The sequence below is a fragment of the Formica exsecta genome, unplaced genomic scaffold, assembly GCF_003651465.1.
Source record: "Formica exsecta isolate Colony F162 unplaced genomic scaffold, ASM365146v1 scaffold365, whole genome shotgun sequence".
Taxonomy (NCBI): domain Eukaryota; kingdom Metazoa; phylum Arthropoda; class Insecta; order Hymenoptera; family Formicidae; genus Formica; species Formica exsecta.
Window position 1 is genome coordinate 791,554 of NW_021850897.1, and position 6,051 is coordinate 797,604.

General features: G+C 45.1%; 1 protein-coding gene across 3 annotated transcripts in view; it reads right to left on the reverse strand.

Moving 5' to 3' along the window:
- LOC115239159 (ankyrin repeat domain-containing protein SOWAHB) overlaps positions 1-6,051 on the reverse strand; it is a 116,303-nt gene that overhangs the window by 41,345 nt on the left and 68,907 nt on the right. The window lies entirely within an intron of this gene.

Below are 6,051 nucleotides of genomic sequence, written 5' to 3' on the forward strand. Positions count from 1 at the left end.
CCCCCCCCTATCCCCGATCCGTGCATAATGTCGCGCGCAGTTTTCTAAGTATAAAGACGTTCGACAATTTGTTATGCATGCCTCGGTGGACGAAAATTGCATTTAATTCGCCGTTGCTCCTCTCGTGTTCCACCATGATGTTCCAGGCGACCGTCCCGCGAGGGTCGAGACGCGGATCGTGGACGCCGCGTCGACTACATAAATGTAGATGTTTCATTTAAAAAGCCATTTTCGCGTGTTTAGCATAATACGTAATCGCGCGAAAAAAAACCGCGCCGGATCATTCCCCGCCGATCGTCCCCGCAAGGGGGTTACCGCGTCGTTAACCGTAAAATAAAAGAAACATATCGCGAGCATAAAAATATCCCGCCTTGTGATCGATATTCCCCGAACAGTTTATTCCACGCGTAAACGAGATTCTATCAAAGTGTGGAATGCAAAGAATTCTGTGTGTGATTTTTTTACATTGATTAAATCAATATAGGTTATCACGAAACAGAGAGAGAGAGAGAGAGAGAGAGAGAGAGAGAAAAAAGAAAGAGAGATATAGAGAGGAAAAGCATAATTTATTAGGAACTTAATATGGAACATAAATATTAGATTAATTAAAATAAAATAAAATAACTCTAAAATAAAATAACTCTAGAAATTTTTTAATTACTTTAAACAAATTGTTAAACAATCAAGAAATATTCCATCGTGAATTATAATTAACGATTTATCTAATAATCTGTTGATTGATATATTTTTATTTCCCAAATTTTGTTTTTTAATTTTCCCATATTTTCTCCTGCTTTTCGTTACAAAAAATTCTATTGCTAACTCCTCTGTTTCGTTTAAAAACACTCTAACAGCCACGTCGGTGCTGCGTTGGAGCGTTTCAATCAATCTGCGAGTAAATGGCAATTGGACGCGTCGCGTAACTCACATAGTTCGCTCGCACACACGCGCGTACTCGCTCCGTATCTCTTTACTCTTCGATGGACAGTTTTACCACCTTGGGACAATATCGGGTTGTCAGGTGGATCGACAACCGAGAGAAACTCATTGTCGAAACGCCGATGTACCGAGACCATATACTCGCCGTACATCGCGAACGAGTGAAATCTCGGCAATGAAAGTCGGCGATAAACGGTAAATTTTGGTTTAATTAAAACTCGATATCGCTTGTATTTCTCTAATCCCTTAATCTCTGGACGACACGGTTACATACGTGTCGAATTATGATAAACGTGTGAGAAGAAACGCACCGGCGTTTTCACGTCGACCGCGAGAAAACTTTCGAGGGGGAGCAGTTATCGTTATTCGCGGTTAAGAGGCGGAAGACGAGAGCCGCGTGTATTTCGAGTCTCGATTCGACATCTCAAGGCGGCGTACAAGATAGATGGTAATACGATTATCCATGGGAATGCTCCGGGAACGCGGGAGAGCTATAACACGATTGCTACCAGCGGCCGTTATGAACACAGAGTATCGCGCCAATAAACGTTTGTATGAGTTTACCGGGGGGAGGGGGAGGGGAGAGGGGGGAAAGGGGCAAAGAGAAAAAGACGCGCGAATCGAGCGAAGCTCGAGGAAAGTGGAGATTGAGAGGAAGGGAGGATAGAGAGGATGCCTGTAGAACGGCTCGCCGCAAGATCGCTCCGGCTCTCCCACCGGAATTTCAACTTTTAATAATATAAAGCGAGGGAGTCTCGCGTTGTTACGTTATGATAGCGCGCGCGCCCGCGCGAAGGGGAGACGGGGGGCGAATTAAAGGCGGTAGAAGGAAGTTCTCTCCCCGATCTCACCCGCTAGCTCGCCTGCGGCCGTGGCCGGGGCAAACCGCAGCACAGGCACCGCCGCCACCGCGTAATTGCCGAGCTCTCACTTACCGGTCGTTCGATTGATTATTATTTTTACGCTCCGCGACCCCGCCTTGACCCCGCCGTGTGTGCGAGAGCACGGCCGCCTCGCGCTCTTTCCGATCTCATCATTAAGGCATCGCATCTCGTCGTACCGATACGACAGCGTTATCGAAATTGACCCCTCTCTCGGCGGCGAATCTTTATTTGTTGAGAAGAAACTCCGATGAATCGTTCCTGTAGACGTCTCGGCAAATTTTGTGAATTTTTCGGATCAATTTCTTCCAGTTCCAAAATTTTCTCTCAGTCCGGTAATGTTAATTGATTAAATAGATGACATATTTAAATTCATCCATCACCGGGCGCTCTGTATTCTTTTTGACAGAACTGACCGCGCGTTCGTTGCAATCTACTAGCTTTACATAGTATACAACATCGTACTCGGATCTATCAAAAGCTATCGCCGATGGATCGATCGGTGGCGGGCTATTATCTTTATATACCTCGACCCACCTGACCTTAATGTACCGACCGTTGCCGCTCCTTGAATCATGTTATTAAACCGCTTGATCTTATGGACAAAGGTTGCCAGGTGTGGAGGAGGGGGAGGGAAATGGCGAAATCACGCCACGAAAGAGGGTTCCGAGAGAGAACGTTTTTTTTCCTCCCTCTTCCTTTTACTTCATAATCAAAATGTGAATACACCGGAAGCCGTGATCGTATAATTAAATAACAAAGTAGGAATTCCTCGGAGAGATTGGACGATGGGTGGTGATGGTGGCGATCGCGCGCCGGCTTTTTATGCGCAACAGAGTGCGGCGGTTACGCGGTTTAGCTCGACGTGGCGCAAACAAATTAAAACATCCGCCTAACGTTGCCGCACGTTTTAAGCGTTCACCTCGCTCGCGAAGCTCGTGAATACGAAAGCGACGAGGAGGTGGAGAACGCGAAGGAGAGGACCCGTAAGCGATGCTTTCGCCGCGCTTTTTCTTCGGCGAGGCGCGCGGAATAATTGGACGCAAGATGGGACGGAGAGAAGAGAATCCGGCGAGAAAACTCCTAGTATGAGAGGGGGCACAAGAGCCGTATAAATAAAAAATCGTCGTCGCAAGCACGGAGTTACGAGACCGAGGAAAACCCGCCCCCGCCCGTTGTACCGAATAATAATTACATCCCGCTGCTGTTTATACGTACAAAGTACAGCAATTTCTCCGGAGAGCTCGCCGACAAGTTTAGTGCGAAAGGAATCCGTTATCTATTCTTCCGAATTTTATCCAGGCTCTTCGAATCAGACACCTTTGCGGCAGGTGTTTCGCGAAGCAATTAAAAGCTCAGTCTCGCTGATGAATGAGAGATACCGTGTACAGTGTATATAAAAGTAAAAAAAAATAATAATATGTAAATTGCGTGTAAATATCGCTAAGTAATAATTCGTCTCGCGAATTAATAGAACGATCGATCATATCTTGCAAGGCTGCAAATCGAGTCTCGAGGCTACGATATCGACCGTGAACTTTAAGAAACACGCGGACGGTTTACTCATTTAAACTAAATTATTCCAAATAAATGAGCGTGTCCTCTCGAGGGAGTACCTACATGTCCCCCCCTCCGAGACATTCATTCACCCTTAATTAATGATCCGCTCGAAAGTCGGCAGGATTAATCGCATGCAATCAGATCACCGTAATTAATTACTTCGTGTTGGAAGCACTTTGTTTGCGTCGGCAAGGGCTATCTTGATGAAACGAAATTGTACGACGTTGTACTTGAAAATGTGCAAGTCAACGCGCGATACAGATGACTTATTCTCGTCGTTAGACGTCGTTTTCCCTGTTCATTTTAGTATGTCCGATAATTGTTGACTTCACAAACAACCGCAAACTTTATTAATCTTGTTTTCGTAAATCTATCCTATAAATTTACTTTTAAATTTTAAAATTAACTTAACACGCAATCTTTATAATTGCATTTCGAATTACTTAAAGATATCTACCCTTTCTGACTCTCAGCACAGACGCGATTCGTGACAAGTTTTCCGCTGCAAAGTAACAACGATAACTCGAATATTATTCTTATCAGACTGAATTCATTACAAGATACCTATTCGTCGATTATTCATTTCCTCTCGCGAATATCGATGACTCTCGGCGTGATTTTTTCATTTCTCTCCGGCGACCTTACTTCTATCAGTTCTCCGGGAAACAGTCTACAGCGTGTATAGAGGAGCCATATTTTATATAATACGATCGCGGTAATATCAGATCGTATTCGAGAGACGAGAGACTCGTAGAGATGGTTTACGACGTGCGAGCGAGTGAAGCGGCTCGCGAGAGCGGAGGTGAAAGGTCTTTACGACTCTTCTCCGACGACGCTTCCGCGGCCCCATCCTTGGGCGAGACGCGGGTAAACTATTGTACTTCCTCGGCTAAACCGTCGGTCGGGCCAGATCGGCGACGAGAGATCCTTTTCTCATATATGAAACGGAGCACGGGCTCGCGTTGGACAGCCAAGCAGATGCGTAATATTTCGGTAGAGAATGTATTATATGTCGTCACGGTGATACGTCACGATAAGATATCGTCGTAAGCGTCAACTATTCCATGCTCGAATACGAAGACATACGTATAACTGTGATATAAGAGATTCTGCCATTCGCAGGATATCATGGAGGTCATTCCTCTTTCTATTTAAAAAACGATTTTTTATTGAAGAGAACAGAATCACATTCCAACGTGTTTAAAAATTTTGTAAGGTCACTCAAGTCACGATAGGCTGTCGCTGAAACAACGATTGCGAAATATCCGCTTCTTTCGACAGATCACGTTGTCTGGCTGAATCCCAGGTTCGTGGGCGTGACTATTAAGATAATCGCCGACGGCTATTAATAAAACTAGTGTGACGAATCGCTCGCGGAAGTCGGGAAAACGAGTTAGGGCCCGGAAACAATAGATCACATCGTCGTTAGCGTCCGAAGGTGGGGACGAAATAAAGAAGCGAGCCTGCGTGCCGGCTTACGTTGCCGAGCCGCTTACAGGATGACGAACGAGCGTTTCGGGTGGCAAATCTTATCAACGGTAGATAGATAGCGCGAGACAACTCTTTATGCGCGTCCCGGACGGATATTCCTCGCGGGAGATGCAGGAAGGAGGAGAGCGGTGGGTCAGAGGTCATCGAGGCGAACACCCACATGTACTCTCGGAAAGCCGCACCCAGCTAAATTATCATGCGAAAGACGCGAACGCGGTCGTAAATCACGACGATTATCAATCGCAAGTTCGTGTGTGCGATATGGAAAGGAAAAAGGGTACGAATAAAATCATAAAGATCTTGGAAGAGGATTATTCTTGATCTGATATGTGAGATTTCTGCGATCTTTATTTTAATGTCGAATCTCGCTTTCACGGGAGAAACATAATCAACGGAAAACCCCGTGACTTTCCACGGAATTGCGTTAGCGCGTGATACGCTCGATTCTTTATTAGAGAATCTGCTATTCCGAATTCATGTGGGTAAAAAAAAAAAAAAAAAACAAAACTGAAATGAACAAAGTCGCCGGGAGAAGATGTAATTGCGGCTTCAATTACGCCGATGGTTCGTTACAATGGTGCCTGCGATCTCTATCGACTCCTCGCTTTCCACAGCGGACTGGGTTTCTGGTGTAACTTGATTCGTCGAGAGATTCGGTGAGAGACTACTTCTGTCTCCGAATCTCACGCTTTCGTCTTTAGTAGCGTCATACTTTCGTATCTGTTCAATCCACTAGTATCGTATTTTCACGATAAGAGAATATATCTCAAATGACTTTTCCCTAAATATCGTATATCTCTTTCGTTCTCGCTTTATGACATATATATATATATATACCTTTTAAGATAAAGTTTATTATATACGAAGAAAAATAGAGTATAAAGGGAGCTTTTGCGTCAATCGTATCGCTTCGTCAGCGTACGCTCCACAATCATTAATTTGCGGCATCGTTTGACCCACAAGCTCAGAATGACAGCCAGGCGATGCACGAAGCTCAACCCCTGACGGAATAATTTTGCTTTCCTCGGGCGTTTTACGAACGAACGAGTGGCGCCTGATCCACCCCCTGACCTATTCCCTCCTTCTATCCTTTCCCCACCATTTTATACCCGTGGGCGGATCCCGGATGGACCTAATAAATTGTTTGTTGTAATTAAATGAGTTCGAGGGATCGTGTAGG